At 46.6% G+C, this 27,280-nt stretch overlaps 1 pseudogene across 1 annotated transcript in view; it reads left to right on the top strand.

Moving 5' to 3' along the window:
• Nucleotides 1-27,280, top strand: part of LOC144369715 (E3 ubiquitin-protein ligase RNF213-like) — an 87,041-nt pseudogene that overhangs the window by 48,359 nt on the left and 11,402 nt on the right. The window contains exons 7-19 of the transcript XR_013429439.1: nucleotides 1,071-1,126; nucleotides 2,587-2,776; nucleotides 9,589-9,678; nucleotides 10,316-10,438; nucleotides 15,067-15,247; nucleotides 17,479-17,652; nucleotides 17,831-17,980; nucleotides 20,798-21,352; nucleotides 22,131-22,296; nucleotides 23,281-23,498; nucleotides 24,432-24,572; nucleotides 24,682-24,852; nucleotides 25,850-27,002. The product of XR_013429439.1 is annotated as an E3 ubiquitin-protein ligase RNF213-like (transcript). The remainder of the gene's footprint in view (nucleotides 1-1,070; nucleotides 1,127-2,586; nucleotides 2,777-9,588; nucleotides 9,679-10,315; nucleotides 10,439-15,066; nucleotides 15,248-17,478; nucleotides 17,653-17,830; nucleotides 17,981-20,797; nucleotides 21,353-22,130; nucleotides 22,297-23,280; nucleotides 23,499-24,431; nucleotides 24,573-24,681; nucleotides 24,853-25,849; nucleotides 27,003-27,280) is intronic.

Genomic DNA, 27,280 nt, shown 5'->3' with positions numbered 1-27,280 from the left:
ACTGCAAATCAAAACTAAGATTTCATCTCACTCCATTCAGAATGGCAGTTATCAAGAATACAGACAACAATAAGTATTGACGACCATATGGGGGAACATGTACATCATACATTGGTGGTAGGACTGCAAATTGGTGCAACCAATCTGGAAAGCAATATGGAGATTCCTTAGAAAACTTGGAATGAAACTACCATTTGACCCAGCTATCCACCTCCTCGGTCTATATCCAAAGGATTTAAAATCAGCATACTATAGTTTATAGCAGCACAGTTCACAATAGCTAAATTGTGTAATCAACCTAAATATCCTTCAATAGATGAATAGATAAAGAAACTATGGTATATATACACAATGGAATATTATTGGGCATTAAAAATAATAAAATTATAGCATTTGAAGGTAAATGAATGGAGTTGGAGGATATCATGCCAAGCAAAGTAAGCCAATCCCCAAAAAACAAAGGCTGAATGTTCTCTCTGAATAGCGGATGCTGATCCATAATACTGGGGGTGGAGGAGTCACATGAGAAAAATGGAAGAACTTTGGGCAAAGGGGAGGGAGGGAAGGGGAGGAGGCATGGGGGCAGGAAAGATGGTGGAATGAGATGGACATCATTACCCTAGGTACATGTATGACTGTATATATGGTATGATGCTACATCATATACAACCAGAGAAATGAAAAGTTGTGCTGCAACTGTGTACAATGAATCAAAATACATTGTGCTGTCATATATACCTAATTAGAATAAATAAGTTAATTTTTAAAAATGAAAATGGTATAAGGATGTAGCTCAGTGGCAAAGCACTTGCCTTGCATATGCAAAGCCCTGGGTTTGATCTCCAGTTTCAAAAAAGAAAAGACAAAGAAAAGGACCCCACCCAACAAAAAGAAAAAGAAAATGGCTTAAATTTACAGCATGCATTTCACAAGTGGAAAATGAAGATTGGCTCTTGAAGGCTTGTGTGCAAGGAGAACAGGACAAGTCCCTGTGCCCTTCTCCCTTCTTGGCACAGACAGCTGTTTCCTTCTTGGACTTTTCATATTTCCCTATCTCTTTCCTGCCTTAGCATGTCGGGAATGTTTTCAAAATGTTGATGCACCTTGTGGACACCCTTCAGGATGTGTAAGTAGAGCAGCTGGTGCAACCCCCTGTGTGGGCTCATATGTGGTGTGGGCCGCCTGTGTCAAAGTGGGAGGGTGGTATACCAGCAACTGCTCCAGTGTCCTCTGCAGTTGCCAATCCAGCCATATGAGTTTATTCATTTTCTTTGTCTTAAAGGAAAAGAGCAGTGTATGTAGTGTATGTAGCTTAGGGGTTGAGCACTTGCCTAGTGTATGCAAGGCCTGGGTTCAGTACCCAGCACTACAAAAAAGAAAAGCAAATTACAGATCTTGGGTGCTCAGATTTTGCTTTGTTCCCACCCAACCTTTGTGTTTTCACATTGTTTTTTTTTTTTTTCAGAAAGAGAGAGAGAGAGAGAGAGAGAGAGAGAGAGAGAGAGAGAGAGAGAATTTTTTAATATTTATTTTTCAGTTTTCGGCGGACACAACATCTTTATTTTATTTGTATGTGTTGCTGAGGATCGAATCCAGTGCTGTGCGCATGCCAGGCAATCACGCTACCGCTTGAGCCACATCCCCAGCCTTGTTTTCACATATTTTTAAATGATAATTGTCATAGAGCAGATGTATGTGCCCTGAATTTTTTTTAACAATTAGTTTTATGGTTTTTGAAAGTTGGGCCCATTTAAAACAAAAATCAAAGGTGGCCTTGCAGAATCATTTACTCCTGCACCTGTGTGTGACCTTTGCCACCTGAAGGAACAGCACGTGAAACGCAGAACAGTAATGTGCACCAGGGGCCTGGGTGTTTCTGGAGCCTCTCAGCACTGCTGCTCTCCCTTCTCAGAGCCCCCCTGGGGTGTCTGGACGTGGAACGTAGCACAGGGCCCAGCTGTGTGGCAAGCCCCTGTGACTTTGCAGGGTTCTTTCTTATATCACCAAGCTGTCAGTAAATGTGAAACCCGGTCACACCAGGTGGAAGAAATTCTATCTGCAATGCGCACTCCTCTTCTAGCACCCTCCCTCCCTACCTCTCTCCTGTACCTCTCTGATTTTTCTTAAGTTATTCATATTTCAATATTGGAAATATTCATCCCTTGCTATTTTTTGAATAAGGGAATGTATTTGCAGATATTTTAACTTGCTTTGATAGAGTTTCAACAGCTGAGCTAAGACAAAAGGACTGTGTTACCTTTTTATCTTAGTCACAGCTTTAAGACCTATTTAATGTTATCCTGGAGGGGTATGCTTTACTTGCCTTACTTGTAGGTCATTTATTTTATTTTAAGTAATTAATTTATTTGTGATACTGGGGATTTAACCCATTCTACCACTAAGCACATCCCCATCCCTTTTTATTTCTTATTTTGAGATATGGCCTTGCGAATTTGCTGATGCTGGCCTTGAACTTGGCCATCCTCCTGCCTCAGCCTCCTGAGAAGCTATGAGTACAGGCATACTTGTATATCTAAAAGGAAAGGGACTGGTATTAATAATTGGTATTGTTTTCTCATTTCCCAGTGACTTAAATAAGCTCTCTGGACTCCTGGTTGGTAGGATTCTTGAGAAGATCTCATTAGAGTCCTACTTGACTGTGTGCCTGAAGTTCCATCAAGCTGCCTGCAAGATCACCAAATGCCTGAGGTTTTATGAGATTCCTGCCTTGTCTGCTGAGGTCATTTGCAGAGTCATCAGACTTAGACCTCCAGTGGTGAGTGGGATTTATGGATGAAATGTCATGCCCAGGAGAGGTCCTGGATTCGATGCAGGAATTAGATTTAGAAGGGAATGTGGGAGTTCTGGGATGCCTGGATGAAACAGAGTGGTATAGTCAGTTGTCAGGTATTCCTTTGGCATCTCCTTCATGCTGGGTTCCATTGTATGCAAACTACACACTTCGCCCCTGGCCTGGCCAAGAAGATGAGCCCTCCATTTTCCTAGATTCTATTATTCACAGAAAACTAGAGCCCATTTAACCCCCCAAAACATATGTCTGTGCCTTGTCTTCCCCGCCAAACTCTTCCCTTCATGTAGCAACACACCATAGCAGCAGAGCCCATGTCCTGCTGCCCTGCTCAGGCCCCTGTGCCCCTAAGCATGCAGTCATCCTCGCCCTCATACCCAGAGGGAACCTCACTCTGATTCCTGCCACTGGAGCTTGGCTGCCCCTAGCCTTCACACTCTGTTCTCTCACCCGTGTCTCAGGGAAGCGTCCCTGCAGCTGCATCAGGAGCTTTGTATTGCTGTGCAGCTTTTCCATTGCGGGTCCTGAACTTCTGCTGTGGGTAGTCGAGAGTGGTGTCTCAGGGCAATTCTTTTTTTTTAACGTTTTGCACATCAAAACTGTAATGTTAGGGATGGAGATGGTCAAGTCTACATTTTCACTTTATTCTTTCAATCTTTCTTCTTTAATATACCACAGACACACTCTAAGAATGATTTTTTTTTCCCCAGTACCAGGGTTGAAACACAGGGATGTTTAATCACTGAGCCATATCCCCAGCCATTTTTTTTTTTTTGTATTTCATTTAAAGACAGTGTCTTGCTAAGTTTCTTAGGGCCTTGCTAAGTTTCAGAGGCTGGCTTTGAATTTGGAATCCTCCTACCTCATCCTTCTGGGATTATAGGTGCTAAGAATGAATTTCATTGATAAGGTGTCTGCTTTCTCCCAAGTGGTACTATTTCATCTATCCCAGATTGGTGCCAGCTCCCAATAGATGGTGCTTGAGAAGTTTGTCAGTTATTTAGGGTTTACTTTTTTGCAGAAGGAAGTGTCCTCATTGTCTTTTGGGGTCCCAGATCTGTGGTTACAAATAATCTACCTGTTCTGCAAAAACAAAATTTTGCTGTGCTAAAATTGATCAAAGTAAAGACATGCCTGGGCATGTGGTAGCCTCTTGTCAGGTAGTCAGCAGCTGGGTGGCTGCCATGAGGGTCAAAGCACAGTTCAGGGCCCTGCTGTTTGTTCAGCCTCACGGTTGTTCCTGCAATTCATTTATTGACTACCTCTGTTCAATCCTGGATGACACCAGGATGTGTAAAGAAATAATAATAAAGAGGAGACACAGAGACAAAGTGCAGAGGCAGGGAAGGTGGCAAAGTGGACTTTTCCCCAGCAGACACGTTTATTCATACCAATAAGTCACATTAGGTCATTAGTACCATAACTACATTATTGTTTAGCATATCAGTAAGGTTGCTTATTCTGCAGTTACATTTTACAATTGTAATATACAATGTCAGGAGCTATGTGCAGCTCTCAAGAAAGTTCATTGTCTGATGTTACTGTAAGATGGGCAGATCCAGGAGCACCAGAGTTGGTGAAACATTGTAGTTATCAAGCAAACAAATTCTTTTATTCCCAGGAGTTATTTGCCTAAGATTAAGGTTGAAGCTGATAAGACTGTAGCGTGGAGGACATTACCATAGCAACGAGGCATCCTATGCCTTTGCACAGAAACTTTCCCAGGCAACAAGCATGTCACAGCCATGAAGTCATCAGGGACCCCAATCCCAATCACAGAACCTCCACAAGGAGGGGTCAGTGTATAGCTGGGGCCGATTTTGGATTTGGAATGTCTGAGGCTTAGCACTAGGGAAATGCCCTGCTGGGGTGTCCAGATTGTCCTGGAAGGTATTCAGGGACATCATACAAGGGTACCCTGTTTCATTTTCCTTTGAGAAACCTCAGTGCTGTCCTGCCCTGCTCTCACCTGTGCCCTGTGCTCTGGTCACCTGCCTGGAGCCCGAGTCCCTTCTCCTGTTGTTGGTATGTCTCCCAGGGCTCTTTGAGTTTCTCCACCTTGGCACTTACTATGGCTGAGGACCATGCTCTTCCTGCTGTCTGAATGGGTCATCTCTTCCACTCTAGTTGGTTCCTTACAGCAGGAATGGTGTCTGCCATCCACCTTGTCACTTTGCCAAGATGGAGGCCCCAGGGTGGTTCTGTGAGCCTTGAGGGGGGCAGGAGTCAACAGACCCAGGTTTTATGGAGCTCTGTAAGAGCACACACTGTGCAGCCTTCAGGGCCTCTGGAGTTGCATGTGCTCCATGGCAGGTACCTCTGGAGTGCAAAGAGAGAGAGGACTCCGGAGTGTGGGGTCACCTGAAAGGGGGTAGTTCTGTTGGTGTGGTGGTAGAGGTGGGGAGGAGACAGACAGTAGCTGTCCCTGCAGAGTGCCCATGGGGAGAGAACTGGGCTGGCCTCCAGGCCAGTAGAGTGCTGCTTCACATCCCTAGAGTGGGAGCTGGGAGTTTGCATGACCTACTAGTTCAGCGTTCTCCGGAAGCTCTCTGCTCATTGGTTCATTCTTCTCACCCAATCTGGAGAAAGCACAGGGTTCTTGTGTGTGCCTCTGTTGCTGGAAGCTCTTGATGAGGCAGAGTCAGCTTGGGGACCTGTAACACCCGTACCTTCTCCCCTCCTCTCCCATGTTGCCCCTTTCATGAGAGCCCAGGGTACTGGGGAAACAACAGTGCTTGTGTCAGATGGGCTTCCAACAAGCATGGAGCTAGGAGGTGGCTTAGGTGTGGGGAGCAGCAGAGTAGAGCTGGTAAAACTTCTCTCATGTGCCCACCGGACATGGCAGAGGACCCGGGAGCCACAGCCAAGAAGGGCTTCCTGACAGTTTTCCTCCAGGGTGTCCTGGCCACCACAAGATCCTGGCTGTGCACAGTGTTTGCAAAGAGAATGTTCCAGAAGGGTTCAACTATCCTTTTCACCTACCCTGAGGAGATCCAGGTGAGCTTTGCCTGAGGTTGCAGAGCCTCTGCAGACAACAGAGTGAGGAGTCACACACTTGTGTCCTGTCACCAAGAACCAGACCAACAATGCCTTGGCCTGGAGGCCTGGGCTTATCCTGAACCTTGCCTCGGGTCCTGGCCCCTACTCTGAGGAAGGAACATTCCCCCTGTACCTGGCAGAGAGTCAGTGGCTCTATGGTACAGTGTGATGAGGTGCAGTCACGCTGAGGCAGAGTTGCCAGGAGGATCTTCAGGCTCTGCTTCAGGTCTGAGGCTGTAAGCCAGCTGTGTGGTACTGGAAACAGAAGGTCAATATGACAGGAAGCACCTTTAGCTGGCAGCTGAGTGAAGCCATTTGATAGAGTAGACTCCTCCTCCAAAACCTAGGACATGGGGAGGATTCCACAATAGTCACCCCAGTGCTGGAGAAGACAGCTGAGAGCCGGTGGGATCCAGGAGCCTGAGTCCCTAGAGGGCTACAGGGGGAGGAGGTAGAATGGGAGGTCCTGCCCACCCCAGGCTTGCTCTCCAGACTGGTTGCCTTTTCCCTGTCCTGGAAGTGGAAGGTTGTCCCCCTTGAGCTACAGTCTTCCAGGGAGACTCTGGAACCTGCTTGTGGTCTTCACACAGAGTTGGTGGCAAGACTCATTGTGATGTGAGGCAGGGGTACCCTAACTGTATGGACAAGGGTGGCTGCAGGCCAGAGGGTTGTTCTTTTTAATGAAGGGAAAAAATCCTCTTCCAACTGCTTTGTGAAGTTTTATACCAACAGAATGAAATCCCAGGAAAACACAATTGGATTATTAAATATTATTCCAGGATTCTAAGTAGTATAATCCCAGGTGTTAAGCATGAGAGACATGTAGCTGTGTAGCCATTGACAAGAAAGATTTTCTTTTTTTTTGGTACCAGGGATTGAACTCAGTGTCACTCAACCCCTGAGCCATATCCCCAGCCCTATTTTGTGTTTTACTTAGAGACAGGGTCTCATTGAGTGCTTAGCACCTAGCCATTGCTGAGGCTGGCTTTGAACTCATGATCCTTCTGTCTTAGCCTCCTTAGCTACTGAGATTACAGGCATGTGTCACTGTGCCCAGCAAGAAAGAATGATTCTAAGTGCAGTAGTTAATGATTAAAAAAATGAAATTAATTAAACATATACTCTGAGGTGATTACTGCTGTTATTCCTGTTTACAAGTAAAGTTACCAAGGTCTGGGGAGATGGACATGCTGTTGGTATTGTTGGAAGTCAGGAAAATGGAGATAGGGAGTAAGAGGGACAAGAGCTCTGTGGTATGGAAGGAGCTAGAGATAGCACCAGGAACTCATGATTTTAGATAGTTGCCAGCTCTGTCCATCAAAAGTCCTATGGCAAAGGCACCCTGGGACCATGAGCACCTATAGAAATAATGATGCCCTGGGACCCGAGCACACCCACATCCCATCATGCCTTTTCTTTCTTTCTCTCTTTCTCTCTTTCTCTCTCTCTCTCTCTCTCTCTCTCTCTCTCTCTCTCTCTCTCTCTCTCTCTTTCTTTCTTTTCTTTCTACTGTGGACTGGCCCAGGAGCACTTTATCACTGAGCTACACTGGTGGTGGCTGGTGGAAATAAACTTTCCCAGACCTTTTTATTTTTTATTTTGAGGCAGAGTCTTCCTAAGTTGCCCAGGATGGCCTGGAACTTGTGACTCTTCTGCCTCAGCTTCCTGAGGAGCTGTGATTTCAGGCGTGTTCTACCCCACATGGCCCAATCATGTCTTCTAACTCCCGTTTCCCACCACACAATGCTGTTCCTGGAAGAAGAACCACCTCCATGAGTCAGTGCGAGATGCACAGGGGGGCCAAGAGCTCCTTGTGCTGGAACTTCAGGAAATGCTAAGGCGGCAGGCATGTGGTGATCCAGACACCTCCTCAGATGGCCAAGAGGACTCCATGTGAAGTCTGTGGTTGACATGGTGGTCTGTCATTGCTAGCTTTTCACTTTTTTTTTTTTTAATTTTTTTTTATTGGTTGTTCACAACATTACAAAGCTCTTGACATATCATATTTCATACATTAGATTGAAGTGGGTTATGAACTCCCAATTTTACCCCAAATGCAGATTGCAGAATCACGTCGGTTACACATCCACAATTTTACATAATGCCCAATTAGTAATTGTTGTATTCTGCTACCTTTCCTATCTCTACTATCCCCCCTCCCCTCCCCTCCCCTCCCTTCTTCTCTCTCTACCCCATCTACTGTAATTCATTTCTCTCCTTGTTTATTTTCCCATTCCCCTCACAACCTCTTATATGTAATTTTGTATAGAAATAAGGGTCTCCCTTCTTTTCCATGCAATTTCCCTTTTCCTCTCCCTTTCCGTGGTTCCGTGGTCATGTTCATGATGGCAGAAATGGGGTTAAGAGAACATAGAAATTATCTGGGATATCTCTGCAGCATTTTTGCAAGTCTAAAGTTATTCCAATTTTTTTAAGAAAACTGTTGAAGATGCTCACATTAGCTGAATCTGGCACAATTTGATTATTATTTTTTTAATATTTATTTTTCAGTTGTAGTTGGACACAATACCTCAATTTTATTTGTTTATTTTTATGTGGTGGTGAGGATCAAACCCAGGGCCTTGCACATGCTAGGCGAGCACTCCACCGCTGAGCCACAACCCCAGCCCCATAAAAGGCAAAGTGATAGGAATGGATTAAAATTCATTGTTAAACATACTTACAGAAAAAAAGAGAAAAAAGGAACTTTTCTATTCTTCTATCAAAGAATGGGGTTAAAAAATGTAGAAGAAATAATTGCAATAGAAAACTGTCACTCTGTAACCAAGGTATAGTAGCTGATGCAGGCAGGTATCACTCAGGAATCCTGAGCTCGGTGGGGGTGCCAGGAAGTCACAGGATATCCAGTGTCCCATTGCAGAAGCCTTTATGGATGAGGAAAGATGACTCTCACAGTGAAGAAATCTGGCAGATAAGCCTTAACCAAGGACCGACCTCTTGGTCAGCCCTGGTGGCACCAACAGGTTTCATGGGCTGCTTGGTCAGGCTCAAGGTGTTTGGCTAGGCACCTGTGGAAAGTGCAGATGTTTGGCCACACCTGACCTACACTGAGTACATTTTTTCGTGGCTTGGCTTAGCAGTGTCCCAACCAAACAATTGTAATCATGGGAAAACTGTGAGCCAACTAGGTCAAGAGACAGTCTGCAGAATGACCTGAACTTTTCAAAATTGTCAGTATCAGAAAAGATAAGGCCAGGGAACTTCTCTAGAAAAGAGACATGACCAGTAAATGCATTGTGTGTCCCAAGGTAGACCCTGGATCTAGATATCAGGTGGACATATGGAGGCATATGGCTAGGGGCACCTGCTCCAGGCTCCTGTTCTCCTAACGCTGCCTGTCCTCAGCAGACATGGTGTGTGGATAGGATGCCTACCTGGGCTTGGAGACGTGTTAGGATGCTGCCTCCAAGTGCTTTAGCAAAGTGCTTCTTTTTTTTTTTTTTTTTCTGTACTGGGAATTTGACCCAGGGGCACTCAACCACTGAGCCACATCCCCAGCCCTTTTCTTTATTTTTTAATTAGAGACTGTCATACTGAATTGCTTAGGGCCTCATTAAGTTGCTGAGACTGGCTTTGGACTCAAGATCCCCCTGCCTCAGCCTCCTGAGCAACTGGGACCAGAGGTACCCCCATGCCTTGTTGTTGCTGTCTTTTCTGTAGGATATCTCTGTGGTGTTTACTTGTCCCTGTGGCTGTCACTTAACATGTGGGTTTTACAGGTCTGGCGGCGGCTGGTGGAAATAAACTTTCCTGTAGAGTATGACTGGAAGGAGTCGCTGCTGGGGGACATGGAAGGGAGGCTCAAGAAGGTACCAGACATGGAGGACACCATCAACATGGTGATGAGCCCAGACTGTTGCAGCACCTGGGGCTACAAGCAGAGCACACATGTACAGGCCCTGGGATCCACCCAAGCTTTGCATTTCTGTTTCTGATCAGAGCTTTGCAGTTTGACCTCAGAAACATTTCAGAGTTCTAGTGTGATGTTCTTGAGAAGAGCCAGGGAATGGGATTGTGCTCTTACTGGAGCCCTAGACATAACATGTCATCAAGCCCTCCATGTATAAGTGCTCCAAGGGACCTACTGGTGGCAGGAGCCTTATTAAAAACAGTGACATGGAGGAAATAAACAAAAAATGCCCTTCATTTTGAATGAAGGTCTGTGACCCAGAAAAGTTGGTTTCTCCATGAGTGTTTTATATGGATCTGATTAAATGGATGTTTTTAGGAAGACAAAAGAAAGGAAAAATGGCTCTTTTTCAAAATTTACATGTTTTTACAAGCTGCTATTCTGCCTGCTTTTTTTTGCAATATGAGAAGAGACTAACTTGGTTTCATCTTTACTCTTCTAGTGAGGGGCAGGGAGGACATGCTTAGTATAGGACAGGGAGGAGGGGAGTCAGAACAACCAGGCACTTACACCCCGACCCACCGCTGTGTTTGCAGGAGAGGCCCCTTTCCCAGATCTCTGCCTTCTGTAGCCCTCACTGGGATGCCGCTGGCCTCAAGGACAGTGTGGCCAAGAGCTTTGAGAAGTGTGTCATCGAAGCTGTGAGCTCTGCCTGCCAGGTGACCAATCTCTTCTTGGGAAACATGCTTGGGTTCACAGATACTTGCTGATATGGCCAGCTCCAGGCCTTAAGTGCCTGCCAGTTCCAAGGCCTGTGCTGACCAGGATTGGGTCCTTGGTGCCCCCTCCCTGGCTTGGGCCTCATGCTGCAATCCAGTGCTCTCTACCCACTCCTTGACATGCAACTTGGCTTCCTGTTGCAGAACCCTGTGCAAAACCACAAGCCATCGTGTAGCTGATGTGGTGGGCTGTGCCTCCAATTGCCATTGTGATCGTTCCCCCTGGTTTGTTTGTGGTCTGTTAACTCTTGCCCAACAGATATGCAGGAAATGACCCCAAAGGTTGACAAAACATCTATGGAAGGAAGCTTCTGAAGTTAAATAGACTCCATCCTTGTTGGGGTAGAACACTTGCCCAGCTTGGCCCTGGGTTCTATTCCCAACACTGCAGAAAAAGAGGGGAAAGATTCTATCATTTCACTTAGCTTTTTTCTGCAAAATGGGAGGAGGTTCTGCCTGGCACATTCCCCACACAGTACCCTGAGGCTCCCAGGGTCCTTCTGTATTTCCTGCTGGACACTTCAAGCCCTGCACACTGCTGGCCAGTGGAGTCATGAGAAGCAGAGCTCACTTTTTCTAGGGAAACAGGCTCTAGTCTTTTTACATAACTAATACTTCTAAGGCTTTCATTTGTTCTTTGCTCAGTGCTTTAGTAACATGGCAGCCACATCTCCTGTCACTCACCCTTGGAAGCCAAACTTAGGGGGAGTGATGTGTTTCAGGTGTGGGTGCCACCAGCACAGTCTACTTGGCAACATTCTCATCAGCTCAGAAAGAAAATGCAGCCCTTCAGCTGTGGAGTCTGCCCTCCACCATGCTGGCACCAAGGCCTTCCCCAGCAGCACCAAATCTTCCTTCCTCCTCCACAGACTACTCAGGTGTCTCAGGAATGAAATCACACAGGCTGTGGCCTTGGGTGCCTGGCTTCGTTGAGCATGTGTTCAAGGTCATTCACTCTGGAGTACCTATCAGTTCTTTGTCCCTTTTCATGACTACATGTTACTCATCATATGGACTCAGGGGGCTTTTATGTTCCATTTGTCCTCTGGTGGACATCCGGGCTCTCCCTGACTGATGGCTGTTATCAGTCTGCTGCTGTGGACCTCCACACATGGGTTTGTGTGGATGTGCTGTTCACACTCTCTGCGCCTATGGTGGAGTGACTGGATCACTTGGTACCTATGTGATTGAAGGACTATCTGGCCCATTCCCACAGTGGCTGGACCATTTCCATGTCAGTTGCCAGCCTAGGAGGGTCCTGACTTCTCCACACCCCCATAGCCTGTGCTCTCAGACCTGTCACTGTGCAGTTTGGGGGTGTGGAGTGGTTTCTCTGGTGACTTTGATAGATATGACCTCAGATACCTTCTCATATGTTTTTTGGCTATTTCTGTTTTCTATGTCTTTGGACAAATGTCTACTAGAAAGAAATGGCAGTGGAGACATGGACAGATGTGAGGTGAACCCTCACAGCTGCGGTCAACAGACTTTGTGACAAGAGTGCCAAGATCACTTAAGGGGTGAAGTTCAGTGCCTTCCTCAAATGGTTAATTGAGCTCTATGTCTTTCTTTTATTGTGGCTTATGAGAGTTCTTTGGATAATCAGGTGCAAATCTCTGGTCAGATATGTGATCTGCCAGCATTTTCTTCCATTCTCTGGATTGTTTTCACTCTTGGTGTTTTCTTTAGAAGCACAGAATTTTTAATTTCTTTTTCTCTCTTTTTTTGCAGTAGTAGGGATTGAAACCAGGGGTGCTCTAACACTGAGCTACATCTCTACCCCTTTTTATTTTTTATTTTGTGAAACAATCTCACAAAGTTGCCCTCAAACTTGCAATATTCCTGCCTCAGCTTCCTGAGTAGCTGAGATTACAGGTGTGCCCCACCACTCCTGAGAAGGTTTTTACTTTTGGAAAAATTCAATGTGTCTTTTTTTTTCTCTTGTTGCTAGTAATTTTGACATCTTGTGCTAAATCCTGGGTCATGAAGATTTACCTGTGTCTTCCTCTAAAAGGTTTTTATTTTGGGGGCTGGGGATGTGGCTCAAGCGGTAGTGCGCTTGCCTGGCATGCGTGCTGCCCGGGTTCGATCCTCAGCACCACATACCAACAAAGATGTTGTGTCCGCCGAGAACTAAAAAATAAATATTAAAAATTCTCTCTCTCTCTCTCTCTCTCTCTCTCTCTCTCTCTCTCTCTCTCTCTCTCTCCTCTCTCACTCTCTCTTTAAAATAAAAATAAAAGGTTTTTATTTTGTTTTTGGCACTGAGTGCTAACCTAGGACCATATGCTAATACGTGCTCTGTCATGGAGCAACCCCCTCTGAATGCTCTAGAGTGTTAGCTCTTAACATTAGTTTCTTTTTCTATGTGGTATGAGGTAAGGGTCCAGATACATTCTCTTGCATGTGGAGATCCATCTGTTCCAGACCATTTGAGGAAGGCACTGTACTTCACCCCTTGAGTGATCTTGGCACTCTTGTCAAAAAGTCTGTTGGCCGCAGCTGTGAGGGTTCACCTCACATCTGTCCATGTTTCCACTGCCATTTTTTTCTAGTAGGTCGTAAAATCAAGAAGCATGAATTCTCCTGATTTGTTCTCCTCTTTTTGTATTGTTTGCTAATCTGGATCTCGGGATTCCATATGAATTTTAGAATCAGTTTGTCAGTTTTTGCAAGGAAAGCAGCTGTGATTTTGACAGGGATGGTTTTGAATCTAAGTCATTTTGGGGAGTGTTGACCTCTTAACAATGTCACATCTCATGGCTTCTGAACCTGGAATGTCTTTCCATTTATTTTGGTCTTTAAGTTTTTTCTTTTTTTTATTGGTTGTTCAAAACATTACAAAGCTCTTGACATATCATATTTCATACATTAGATTCAAGTGGGTCGACAGTAGTTTGCAGTTTGCAAATGGTGAGGTCTGCATTTCTTTTATGAAATTTACTCCTAAATACTTTATTCCTTTGCTATTGTAACAAATTATTTTTTCAGGGCTGGGGTTGTGGCACAGTGGTAGAGCACCTGCCTAGCACTTGTGAGGCACTGGGTTTGATCCTCAGCACCACATAAAAATTAAATAAAATAAAGGTATTGTGTCCATCTACAACTAAAAAAAAATTTTAAGAGAGAGAGAGAGATAATTGTTTTTTAATATTTATTTTTTAGTATTCAGCGGACACAACATCTTTGTTTGTATGTGGTGTTGAGGATCGAACCTGGGCCGCATGCATGCCAGGCTAGCGCGCTACCGCTTGAGCCACATCTCCAGCACAAAAAATATTTTTAAAAATTGTTTTCTCAAATATGTTTTTGGGTTGTTTATCACTAGCACTTGGAAACAGGGCAGCACCTCATCTCTGTGGCCTACAGCTTTGCAGGCTCATTTCTTTTCTCTAGCGGGGTATCCGTGGGAGAGTACCTTCTTTGAAGTTTTGACATAGAAGACCATGTTATCTGCCTGTAAGTTAGTACTTCCTTTACAATCCCAACACTTTTGTTTTCCTTTTCCCTAACTAATTGCCCTGGATAGCAACTCTGGCACTGTGAAAGGAGTGAAATTGGCTATCCTGGTCTTGTTCTTGGAGTTTTGCCTAATACTTCTTCTGTATCTATTACAATGGTTGTGTAACTTTTTTCTATCAGCATAATGTATTCATGTTTTCGTGTCTGCATGTGGAGATGGAACCCAAGGGTGCTTTATCACTGAGCCACATTGCCACCTCTTTTTGTTTTTCATTTTGAGACAGAGCCTCACTAAGTTGCTGAATCTAGCCTCCAACTTGTGATCCTCCTGCCTCAGCCTAGTGAGCTGCTGGGATTACAGGCATGTGCCCCTACACCAGGCTTATTAACTGATTTTTGATGTAAAAACATGGTTTTATTCCTAGGATAAATCTCACTTCCCTATGGTCTATAACTTTTTATTCATTGCTAATTAATGTTTTCTTTTATCCTGTTAAGTATCAAAAGTACCTGTTATTAGTTCACCCTGTGTTTTTTTATTAATCACTGAAACTTTTTCATTTTTTTTTTTTGCAAAAATGTGAATGCAAAGAAGAAAACTGTTTTGTTTCTTGGCGAAGCATCAGAAGGAGAATTGGAGTGTCTGTGGTGTTTGAGGGCAGCTTGTGATGTAGTAAAGTTTTCCCTCATCTTGTTTTTGGCATTTTTTCATGACAGGCAAGTCTAAGAGAAATACAGAAGCTGACAATGAGCTGGGAGGGTGTGTGACTTGGGGATATAGCGGTGTGTTTGTGCATGTGTATGCATCTTCAAACCTCTGGCACCTCACATAAGGAGCCAGGCCAGGACAATGGAAATTCCCTAGGAAATATTTAGTATTTTATGTTTCTTTTCTTTTTGCAATACAGGGGATGAAACCCAGGGCCTCCAATAGGCCAAGCTACCAGGGGGTAGCCCAACATCTCTTCTGTATTATTATTTTTTTTGAGGCACTATAAAACTAGCTTCAGTAGATTTATGAAATGCTCTTGGGTGCTAACTTGTGTCATTAAAAAACAAATCAGTAAAATCTTCTCAGCTCTCTCTTTTAATTCATTTTCTTTTAGTCTCAGATCAGTGTCCTAGAGGGAGTCTCTCGTCATGATTTGCAGAAATTTGGCAGCCTTGTGTCTGCTGTGATCACCAAGTCCTGGCCCAGGAACAACAGAGAGCTTGTGGAAGTCCTGGATGAGATTCTTGAACACCTGCTAACAGGGCCTGATGTGAAGCAGCTCTTCAAGTTGTACGGTGTGTGTAGGACTGGTTGGAGTTGCTGTCCTTCCTTGGGCAAATGAACAGGCAAGGTACTTGACCTGGTCCTCAGCCTGTATGTGCTGAGGTTTGGTAAAGTCAGGATGCATGGAGGTGCCTAGGCATGTGTTAGGCATAAAGAGCTTCTAACACTAGAACCATTTTCTGCTGAGTGCCTGCTGAATATGTGCTCCTGGGAGGACACATGGTCCTTGAAGCAACCCTCTGAAAGTCCCCAAGCCCCTTGATTTCCAGATGAGAGAATGGAAGTGCCCAGGGCACATTGCTTAACCAGGATGTTGGAGACTCACTGTGTCCAAGACAACAAATGATTAGAAATCAGTCCAAGCCCAGCTTGCCTCCCTGTGAAGCTCATGTGTCACATTTTGAGACCAATATTGATAACTAACAAAACATGAAGTGACTCTTGAGCCATCACCTTCCCAAGTGTCATACATTGCCCTGGAAATGATGGTGCAGGTTTATGTGTAAATTGCTAGATTCAGATCCTGTAGTGGGAAAGCACTTGTGTGGCAATAAAAACCCAGGGCCAATGATTGTCTCAGCCAAACCAGCTGCTCTGTTCTATACCAGGTCATAGGCAGGAGTAGTGTGTGGTTCTGAAGGTGGCTGCTGTGTGCACGGGCCACAGCAGCCTGCTGGGGAAGAGTTCACTGTTACACTCCACAGCATGCATTTAAGGCTCCTGCTTGTCTTTTCCTGGCTTCCTGGTTCCGTTCCTTTTATCACTGAGTAAAGTCCCCTTGTCTGGATGTGCCTGGATTGGTCCATTCTCCCACTGAAGGTCATCTCAGCTGCACTCTGTGTGGGGGTGATGCTGGGGATGAACCAGGGATTCATTCCTGGTAGCCTAACACACTACCACCAAGCTGCACCTCAGCCCCCTGTGATCTTTGTTTTGTTTTTTTAAAGAGAGAGAGAGAATTTTTTTAATATGTATTTTTTAGTTTTTGGTGGACACAACATCTTTATTTTTATGTGGTGCTGAGGATCGAACCCAGCACCCTGCGCATGCCAGGCGAGTGTGCTACCCCTTGAGCCACATCCCCAGCCCCTTATCTTTGTTTTTTTATGGTAAAAATAAACTTGGTCTTCTCATTATACTATATGAACCTCATATTACTGTGAGATAAATAGTCTGGCAGTTAAACTAGTCATGTTTTAAAATATTGTCCTCTAGTTGCTCCAAAAGCTCATGTTCCAGGTTTTGATCCGCAGACAAGATAGGCAGAGCATGAAGCTGCAGCATGGATCTGCCTCCTTCCTGGATGCTGTGCAGATGCTTCCCTACACCCATGGAGTGGCCTCTGATGTGAGCTTATCCTGTTGCAGTTTATTTTCCTCCTACTGCAGTGATTCTCAAGACAGCTGTGCCGGGTTTCTGTACTTGTGACTAAAAGGCTCAGGGGTCACTCCAGTTGAACTGGGGTACACCAAATAAAACAAAAGAGACACAAATACCTTTTTGTTTGGGGTAACAGTGACGGCTCCTCTGACTTTAAGGATCCTCAGGAAGAGAGAGAGCGAGAGCACATGCTGACCCCTTTTATTGAGGAGAAGCTATTCAAATGAGGCAAGGGGTCAGGTTTCAGGGGGCTGAGTCTATCTTTATGATGTCTGCTGTCAGCATGTTGACTGACATCTGAGTAGGCCACATCCAAGGGCATAGTAAGAGAAGGGGACACACACAGGCACTTCTATGAAAGATTCTATCCTAAACAGGGCAAGGGGTTATATTACAAAGGAACAGGTGAGCATAACTTCACCTATGCACAAGGCACAGTCCCTTAAACCCAAGAAGGATGGGGAAAGCTTTGTCACATTTCTGTGACTGAGTGCCTCAGCACCCAGCCAGGGAGTGTGACTCAGTCACGTGCAAGGTTGGTCTCCCACAAGGTGAATTTCCAAGAATATCATATGTAGTTCAAGAAATACGTTCACTGTAGCATGGGCTCAGGACTTCAACCCTGAGCACTGTGGTTCTCCTGGCTGACTTTGGCCATTGGAAGGGTCTCCTCCTCCCAGACAGGAGATGCACTAGGTTAGGACCTGAACCTCACAGGTACAGGCATAGCTGAGTAAGGCATCAGCGCATCTGGAAACACCACTGACTGCTGCCAGCGCCATGTGGGCAGGGGGCTGGTGAGAGGTTCTAATGGCAAGGAGAGGGGAGGGCCACATGCTCATTGTGCTCGTTGTCTTCTCAGGGACAGATGAGAAGCTCTTAGCCAACATCACAGAGGATGCCAAGAGGTTGATGGCTGCCGCCAGCTCTGTCTTCAGAGAGGTTGCTGGTGATGTCCTGGATGGGTCCATATTGGCCAGACGGTTGGAGCTGATCCTGAAGCACAAAAGTCAGTTTCTGGACCTGTGGCAGTTAGGTGAGCTGTGGCCAGGCTGGTAAGAAGCCTGTGTTCACATGTGTGCTGGCTGTCCTCCTCTATGCCACCAAGTGGGGGCCTCCTTGTCCTTCTGATGGTGACTGTGGGGCACTCCCAGGGAGAGAAAGGAATATCGTGAAGTTTGTTTCCTTTGGCTGACTTTGTCATTATTTTCCAGAGACAAAAAGTTCTTCATTCCAACAAAAAAATTGTGACATGGAAGAGACACTGGACTGGAGGATGGGCGAAGTCATGTTTCTGAAGAGAGAGAAGAGACAGGTGGACAGCCTCCTGAGGCTGTGTGGGAAGGTGAAGCATCTCATCCAAGGTACTGCTCCCGCAGTTGCACTGGGAACCCTTGAGAGCTGTCACGGGGATTAAGCAGGCCACAAATAGTGGGGCCTTTTTTTTCTGGGAGAAGCTTTTAAAAAACATTCTTGACCCAGTTTTCAATGCATTTGCCCATGGAAGCAGCTTCCCCTTGTACATTCTTGTTTGTGTGCCTCTACACCTGTCGATGTCCCCAATTTCCCAGTGTCAGTGTCCTATGCTGGCTTCCCAAGGAGGGGAGGGGTAGATCTTTCTCCAGTCTGTGCCCTGAACATGAGGCTGCTTGCTGCTCTGTCACTCCCAGTGGTGTCCTGAGTTACTGTACCTTCTTCAGGGTAGGGCCTTCGCCATGGTGTGAACACAGGATTCACAGGCGAGCCGTGCGGTGGACCACAGCCACTCCATGGTTCTGGAACAAACTTTCTGTAGTTGGTGGAATTGCATTTCTTGCCTTGGTACTTTCTTTTCCCCTTTTTCATTGTGTTTATTTCAAATTCAGCACCAAACTGAACCAGCTATCTGAGTGGATGTCTCTGAAGCGTCTCCCAGGACAGAGGGCTTATTTTCCCTAGCGGGGAGTTGGCCCTTAATCTCCTCTGTCTCCCAGGGTTGCCTTGGCCTCTGGGCTGGTAGGGCAGGTCCTGCATCTCTGGCCTGTGCTTGACTCCTGTTTGACAGAAGGTGGCATCTACTGCTTGCTGGGACAGGGACACAGGAGGCCAGATACAGAACTGTGCCCCTGCTGTAGGTTGATCATTGGGCCAGGGACAGAATTTCTTTCAGAGTGCTGCATAAGTGCTGCATTGGGATGTCAGATGCATTCTCGCTATTGATCCTCTGTATGGAGCTTTTTGTCCTTCTCTGGATGCTCTTGAGAACTGTCTGGCCCTAGTGTTCTGAAGGTGACATTAATCTGTGCCTGGCCTTGGGTCTCTTTTCCATCTCTAGGATGGGGCACTGGCAGGTCTCAGCCAGAGATCTAGTCTTAGAGCTCTAGAGCATTCTCCTGAATTGGTTAATTATGCTTTCCCTGTTGCAGGGTACACATCAGCAGCTGCTGGGCCTCCTGGCATGGTTGCCTGACTCCCATGACATCTCTCCTGCTTGGGCTTCACTTCTTGAGCCTTCTCTTCAATCTCCTCCTGTAACCTGGGAATTGAATTCTTTATTTCAGCTCTTATATATAGTTAATTTGAAGGCACTCCCTTTTTTCTTTTTTTTTTTTTTGGCACTGGAGTTGAACTCAGGGGCACTAGAACACTGAGCTACATCCCCAGCCCTATTTTTGTATTTTATTTAGAGACATGGTCTCACTGAGTTGTTTATTATTTTTCTTTTGCTGAGGCTGGCTTTGAACTCGTGATCCTACTACCTCAGCCTTGCCAGCCACTGGGATTACAGGTGTGTACCATGGTGCCCAAAACTTTTTTTTTTAAAAGATTTTTTTTTTTTAGTTGTAGATGGACATAATACCTTTATTTATTTATCTTTATGTGGTGCTGAGGATAGAACCCAGTGCCTCATATGTGCTAGGTGCATGCTCTATCACTGAGCCACAATCCCAGCCCCTCCCTTTTCTCTTGAAATATTCATTTATATACTATGTTCTTGTGGTTCGTGGTTGCAGCATGTTTTCCCGTTTTTTCCCATTTCATCCAAGTTGCTTTTATCTGTTGGCTTTCTTTTTTTCTTTCCTTTTTTGCATGTTGGGGATGGACGCTAGACTTTTTTTTTTTTTTAATGGCACTGAGGATTGAACGCATGCTAGGCAAGCATTCTACCACTGAGCTACACAATCCCTATTGGCTTTTTTGGATATATTTCCCACATTAAAACTTTTTCTGTTCTGATTGGAGATTTTCATTTGTCGGTATGAAGACAGTCCCCACAGGTGGATGGACAGGCTTCTGGGCTGTGACCTGTGGGGCTCTGTGGCTGCCCTTAAATTGACCTAGTCCTTGAGGGCTTCTCTTGTGAGCTGGTCATATTTGCACCCCCTGCCTGCTGCCAGACTTCTGGAGCCAAGAGGGAGAGGAGGAGAGTGAGCCCCACTTTTATTCCAGTTTTCCTGCCCTGGTGACTGTGTCATCCTCTTTGTCCTTAGATTGAATACTCCCTGTCCTCTGTAGCTGCCCAAGACAGGTGTGTGTCTAGAAGTAGCCTCCAGGCCAGAGAGCCCTGCAGTTGGTCCTTCGTGCCCCTTGACAGGGGGCGGGCAGCCCCCATCTGCCTCCATGGTGGAGGTGGACTCTCACCAACTGCTTCTTAAACAGACTTTGAACCCAATTCCAGTTCCCTCTCTGCCTCCTCCAGTCCAGAGTGACCTTAACATCTAGTGTCCTTGAGTGCCAGAAACTTGTGCTGGGCCTGGCTGAGCTCACCTCTGCTGTGTCTTTAGGGTCTCTGTTCTTAGGCCCCAAGTGTCATTTGCCACTGGTATGGCCATCTTTCTACTTCTCAGGTTGTGTTGTTATTGGGCTTATTTTCTACTGTCCTTGTTCCTGCTGGTTATGATGTTTTAAAAGCATTTTCTAATCTGTCACTGGAATGGAATTTGGGAGGGAGATGGATTTGTGTTACCAACTGTTCTCTCCACACAAGAGCTTCCAGTCTGTTCTTTATCATGAAAACTGATAAACAATCCCGTGGCAGTGTGGAGGGGAGGAGGGATGAATTCTTCTTAAGAAAAAAAAAATCCCATAAATAATATTAATTTGTGTTTTCTCAAAGAAGTTATTAGAAATACTAGGAAAGTAAAATAAGATGCTACTGTGTCTAGCAGTTTAACTTCCATGTTTCCTTGTGGTTTCCAAAGTGGATTTTGGAGAGATTGAAGCAAGACACTCAGAAGACTTGAACTGCAAAAGACTGAATGAAGCCATGAGGGTGAGATAGCCGCTGTCCTCAGCCTGCAAGCTGATGACGCACTACAACCTGGACCATGAGGTCAAAAAAATGGCTCTTCCAGATCTTCTGGGAAGAAGCTGCAGAGTCATTAAGTCATCCCCAAGGAGAGTCTGAAAGACAAACCCTTGCGCTTTTAGAGACCTTTGAGTACTTGTACTTGCCTTGTTACCAGAGGTTCATGAAACTGTATCACGATCTGAAGTGAGGAGAGATCACCTTTGGATAAATTAATGTCTTCTTCAAGGGTTTTGTAGATAAATACAATGACCTGACTTTAGACCTCCAGATCATGTGTAAAGTAGACCCCCAGGCCCAGAGGGGCTGGATCTCAGAGCGTGTTGAACAGATCAAGGAGTACCATAGCCTGCACCAGGCAATCAGCTCGGCCAAGGTCATCTTGCAGTTCAAAAAGGATTTTGGATTGACTGGTGACTTCAGTGTTATTTACACTTTAATAAACTTTGTAAGTTATTTGCTGGGGACTCCTGGGAGGTGGGGGCCTACCTCAGACTCCTTAGAAGCCCCAGGTTTTCTGGGAAAATCAGTGAGGCAGCCCCCTCCAAAGACTCTCATCTGGGCTGCACTAAGTCTGGAACATTCCAAGCCCTGGGTTTTTACCTTTGCTTGAGACAGTGTGACTGTTCCTTAGCTAGTGAGTTTTCTTGGGTCTATATGAGGGCCAAAAATTCAGGGTAGAAAAAACCTACCCCTTTCCAGAGGAATCTCATCTCTTTAGGTTATGAAAGCACAAAGGGAAATATTTTGTCATCTGTCCAGGTACCTCTCCTAGTTGCAGTGGGAATGCCAAATGGTACATTGCTCCTGTTGTAGCTCAGGCCTGAATCTCTTCCTGTTTCTTAGTCTCACATTTCTAAGGTGTGTGGATTTTCAGTAGAGGCAGGTATGTTAATGCTTAAAATTTAACACAGAGTGTGGAATGGTCTATATCTAGACTTGAACCCTTCGGTAAGTCTATGAGTAACTCCCCCAGAGAAGCTAACATCATGGACCTGGCTCGGCTGCTGTGAGTAGCAGGTTTCGAAGTCTATGAAAGCTTCCTCACAGGACCTGGGTACTGGGGACAGTAGCAACTGCAGCTTAGCCAGGAGGGCTGTGGAGGTCATGCTATCCTTGGTGCAAGAATGTGTCAGGCTCTGCTATAGCAGCTGCTTGTCCAGGCATACTGGAGGGCAGGTGTGGGTGGTTGCTGGAACAGCCCACAGCAGAGCTTCATCTTGCAGATTGATGATTTCAAGGCCACCCACCATGAGAGACTGAACCAGATTAGCCCACAGCTCATCCAGGCCAAGAAGCTGTTGCAGGACATCAGTGAGCCCCACCGCCAGTGTCTGGAGGAGCTGGCCCTGCAGAAGGAGCTGGTCAGCTGGCTACACGACGAGCTGAGAGGTATGGTGGGAGCTCAGCTTCAGGTGTTTGCCAAATGGGGTTCCTGACCTTAAGGATGTCCTGCCTCAATCATGTGCATGTGTTGGGTTGCGGGGACAGTGTCTGCTTCTAGGCCCACAGTGGAGTTTGCATCAGGACAGCTTTTCAGGCTTCTGGTTAAAACTGTTTCCTTTGTTGCTCTTTCCATCTGTGGACACTGACATAATTTTCATAAGCATCCTGACTTCTTTTTCTCCTTCAAGCTCATTCTGCCAGAGGCCTAGGCATGCTCTTGCCCACAGAGGGGTGTTGCTGCTGTAAGCTTGTGTAACCTGTATACTTCTCTTCCAGCATAGGGCTGGGCAGCCTGTGTGGTTGTGTGGACTAGATAGAGGCAGGGGAGGAGAGGTAAGAAAGAAAGTTCAAGGAGGTGGAGCGGGGACAGCACTCACACACCACAGAGGCCTAGAAGGCCACCTCCTGCTGGCACTGAGGCGTCATTGGCTCCAGCTCTCATCCAGAGCTTTGCTGCTTCCACCTTGTACTCCTGAGTCTGCTTTGACTTACATTCTTTGATTAGTAATTAACCCTAGGGGAATTATCTCAGTTTTTTAAATAATTGATTGCCCAATATTATTATTATTTTTTTATTAGTTGCTCAAAACATTACAATGATCTTGACATATCATACATTTGATTCAAAATATTTACCAATGGAACGTGTTTTTGTTCAGGTGATAATGTTTGTAGATTAAAGGAAATAAGATACACACAAGCCTAGAACAGTGCCTGGGACATTGTTTGGTAAAGATTAGATGCTGTTCAGTGGTGTCATCATATGCTGCAAAAGAAAAGGTATCCTAGTGTCCTAATGGAAGGCAGGAAGTGCCACACATGCTAGGTGTTTACTTAGTGTCTATTGATGGCCTCATGAAGGATCTTGCCCCAGGTGAGAGTTGTGTAGCATCATGGAGTGGTCCTGTGCTGACTCCCTCTCTGCCCCAGGCTTCACCGAGCTCAAGGTGTTTGTGGACTTCGCCTCCATCTCAGCTGGAGAAAGCGACATTGACGTGGACTGGGTGGCCTGCTTCCACGATGCTGTGCAGGGCTATGCGTCCCTGCTGTATAAGCTGGACAAGAAGGCAGGCTTCAGCGAGTTCATGGAAATTTTAAGAGAACTCTGGAAGGCTCTGCAAAATGACCCCCATCTGCCCAGTAAGCTGGTGAGTTTTGTTCCTGATTCCAAGGTGTGGAGGTCTTGCAGCTTTGGGAAGCAGCTGTGCTTTGAGGGCACATGGGCAGCCATTTAAACTGATGTTTAAAACCAGATTTTTTTCACTATGGAAATGCTTTCTTTGTCTTGGGTTGGAAGAGAACTACAGAGCTGCTTGTCAAGAGCAGTCTCCACCCTACAGGACAAGTGTAGAAAGAGCAAGGTAGGAAGCAGCATTTTTCTCTGAATTTAGTAACTGTCCTTTTGTTTAGTTACTTTTTGGTATTTTTCACAATTGATGTTGATTTTTTTTTATCAGAAAAAAAAACATTTAAGTAAATTACCTGTACCAGTGTCTGAGTAAACTTACACTCATAACTCACCCAATGAGAAGAGATGTCCAGAGGCCTGCACCAGCCTTGGGACAGTCCTGTATGTGGTTGGAGGGTGAGGAGATGGACAGAGAGAGCAGTTTGCAGTTTTTCTGTTAGAAGCTCATTTTCTGTTGTGATTTTTCCTGTTCTTCTGGTCATGCTCAGGGACCATGACAAGACATTAAGAACTTAGGGCTCCTGTTCAGTCAACCATCTCTCCTCAGAGGGCCTTTGTTCTGGGAACCCAGGAGGATGGTGGCCTGCCACCAGAGAGTACGGCCTGTGGCTATCTTACCAATCAACCATAAGTGCAGGCCAAATGCATTCTAAGTGTCAGCTAGAAACCTGGCACCAGTGCAGCCACAATGAGTGGTTAGGGTCCTGAGCAATAGGCAGGGTCCTTAGGGAACAGCCAGGGGTACCTGAGGCAGCCTCAGGCAAGAAGTTATGCCTGGAGCCCTAGAGGAGGGTGGCTGGAGTTTTCCCAGCAAGGACAGAGGCAGGGGGAGGACATCCAGGAAGATAGTCATTTGAACCCTGGCCCATATTCTCTGCTTTTGTTCCAACAGCGAGATTCTGCCAGGAACATGGAGTGGCTGAAGACAGTGAAGAAAAGCCATGGGTCCATTGAGCTCTCGTCCCTGTCCCTGGCCACAGCAATCAACAGCAGAGGCATCTATGAGATCAGGGCACCCACAAGCGACCAGAAGGTGAGCCCTCTCAGATTCCAGGTGCAGTGTTGGTAGCATGCACTGGCCTGCTGCAGAGTCAGCATTTTAGCCACAAGAAAATGGCTTCTAATCATGTTTTGCCTCCCAGATCTCCCCAGAGATCTCTGCCATCCTGCGCCTGATCCTCCCTGGGGGTCACAGTGGCCTGGAACCAGAGCGCTCTTACGCTTTAGAAGAGCTGAAGGATCTTTTAAACAAGCTGATGCTGATGTCTGGCAAGAAAGACCACAAGAATATGGAAGTGGAGAGGTTTTCTGAGGTGAGCAGGTGCCCTGTTGCCTCAGGCTGGGCATGCTCACTGCCCTGCTTCCTGCAAAGGGGAAGGGGCAGGGGTTGGCTTCTGGTGGACAGAGTGGCTCCAGAGAGTGGAGCTGGTGGGTCTGCAGGGTGCACCTTGCCTGGAGCCACATCTGAGGTGGGACAGGCCCTGGAGGCCCTGAAGGCATCCTTAAGATCTGTCACCACTGGTGGTTAATCAGCTGCATTTAGCAGGAGGTGACCAAGTAGATAGTTCTGAGAAGTATGAATGCTTCATTTACTCTGTAAATTGGCAAAGTCAAACACCTCAATATTCTAATGGGCACTCTTCATCAAAACTAAAGTAACTGAGCCAGGTGTGGTGGCACATGCCTGTAATATCAGTGACTCAGGACGGAGTCAGGAAGAGTGTAAGTTAGAGGCCAGCGTCAGCAACTTAGTGAGATCCTGTCACAAAATGAAAAAGGGCTGGGGACATAACTCAATGGTATAACACCCTGGGTTCAATCCCTGGTAGCAACCACCCCCCCAAAAAATAAACCAAAAAAACCCTAAAATAATTGTAGATATAGGTTGTTGGTTTTTGTAATAGTCTCTCTCTCCTTCTCTTCCCCCCTTCTCTCTCTCTCTCTCTCTCTCTCTCTCTCTCTCTCTCTCTCTCTCTCTCTCTCTCCTGTTATAGGTTCTTTCCTTACAGTTTATTTGCACTTCACAGTAGACAATTTTTCCACCAGTGCAGCCATAGAGCCAGATTCTGGCACATATTAGGCAAGTGCTCTACCACTGAGACCAGCCCAGCCCACAGTCAACATTCTTATCTGCCACCTGATCTCTTCCTGAAGGTAGCTGCCCTCTTCCTAGGCTTTTCGTGTTTCCCAGTGATCCTGAAGGAGGAGTGAACCCAAAACCCTTGACTTAGAACCCATGTGTGTCTATATTAGCACGTCCTCCTCCAGTAGTTCACTGTGACATCTGCCTTATGCCCTTGTTTCCCCCAGTTATTCTGCCATGTGCAGCGGCTCATGCAAGCCTTCCTGAACCTGTACTCTGCGGGAAACATGCTGTTCCGGGCATGGACTGCCGAGGTCTCCTGCTGCCCCAGGAATGGCGTCTCCATCTGCATGGACTTCCACTTGGAGTTGGTAAGCCAGTTGACAGAGAGTGGGGACGTCACCCGGCTCCTGGAAGCCCTCTGCAGGCAGATGGAGCACTTCCTGAATGACTGGAAGGAGCTGGTGAGCAGAAAGCGCAGGGAGCACTTTTACCTCAACTTCTACACGGCCGAGCAGCTGGTCCTCCTGAGTACCTAGATCAGGAAGCAAAGTCCCAGCGAAGCTGCCCTCATGATGCTGTCCTTCATCAAAGTCAACTCCACCCCAGCTGACGTCTTAAGGGCCACCGAGGGGTTCAATGAGGCCCCCAGACACCACGTGAGGACAGTGATGGAAAAATTACCTTCATTGCAATCCGCTGAGATCAGCCTGGTGACCAAGCTGAGGGCCATCATGGAACAGTCCCTGGAGAGCATGAGTGTCTTTATGCCTGGCTGCCTGGACTTGGAGGCCCTGGGCCATTGTCTGGCTCGCCTGGCCAGGATGGGCAGGCCTCCTGTGGAACGGTCACTCCCCATGGGCCTGCAGGCTGGCCAGCCCAACCTGGTCTTGTGTAGCCATTCTGAGGTGCTTTTGGCTACCTCGGCCATCTACATGCAGGCCCCAGGCCAGCCCCTGCCCACTTTCAATGAGGTGCTACTCTGTACCCCAGGGACCACATTTGAGGAGGTTGCCCTGTTCCTGCACCGCTGCCTGGCCCCAGTTTCCCAGGGGCACAAGGTCTACAGCCTGCTGTTTGCAGATCAGCTGAGCTACGAGGTGGCCTGCCAGGCAGAGGCCCTGTTCCGCAGCCTGTGCACACAGTGTCCCCGGGAGGACTACCAGCTGGTGGTGGTCTGCGACATGGCACGGGAATGCTGCTACCTGCCCTCAGCCTTCAGCCAGTACAAAGTCTACCTCATCCCCAAGGCACCCCTTCATGCCATCCAGGCCTACTTGGCACATCACTACCAGGTCCCAGCACAGATCCTGTCTGCAGCAGCTGTGTTCAGAGACCAGATGTGTGTGGGGCTCGTGGCCTCAGAGAGAGCCGGAGTTGGTAATGAGAGTGCTGGGGTGGGCAGGCAGTCTCTCAGGGCTTCTCAATGACCCCTGCCTCTGCAGCAGTGGGCACCTCAGATGACACCCCTCTGCAGGTGGGAAAGTGAGTCTCAGGAGGGTCTGACTCCCAGCAGTCAGTACTTCCTCTAGAAGGGGCCCCTTTCCACCCAGGCTGCAGTTCCCGGGAGCCCAGCTCCTCCTTGGATGGACTTCTCTGCAGGTCACTTTTTTCTTTTGTAAACTCTTGACCTCTTCTGGGTCACATTGGTGTGATCA

This window comes from Ictidomys tridecemlineatus, chromosome 13 (genome assembly GCF_052094955.1).
Source record: "Ictidomys tridecemlineatus isolate mIctTri1 chromosome 13, mIctTri1.hap1, whole genome shotgun sequence".
NCBI classification, from domain to species: domain Eukaryota; kingdom Metazoa; phylum Chordata; class Mammalia; order Rodentia; family Sciuridae; genus Ictidomys; species Ictidomys tridecemlineatus.
The sequence above is the reverse complement of the archived record's forward strand: the minus strand, read 5'-3'. Positions and strand labels throughout refer to the sequence as shown.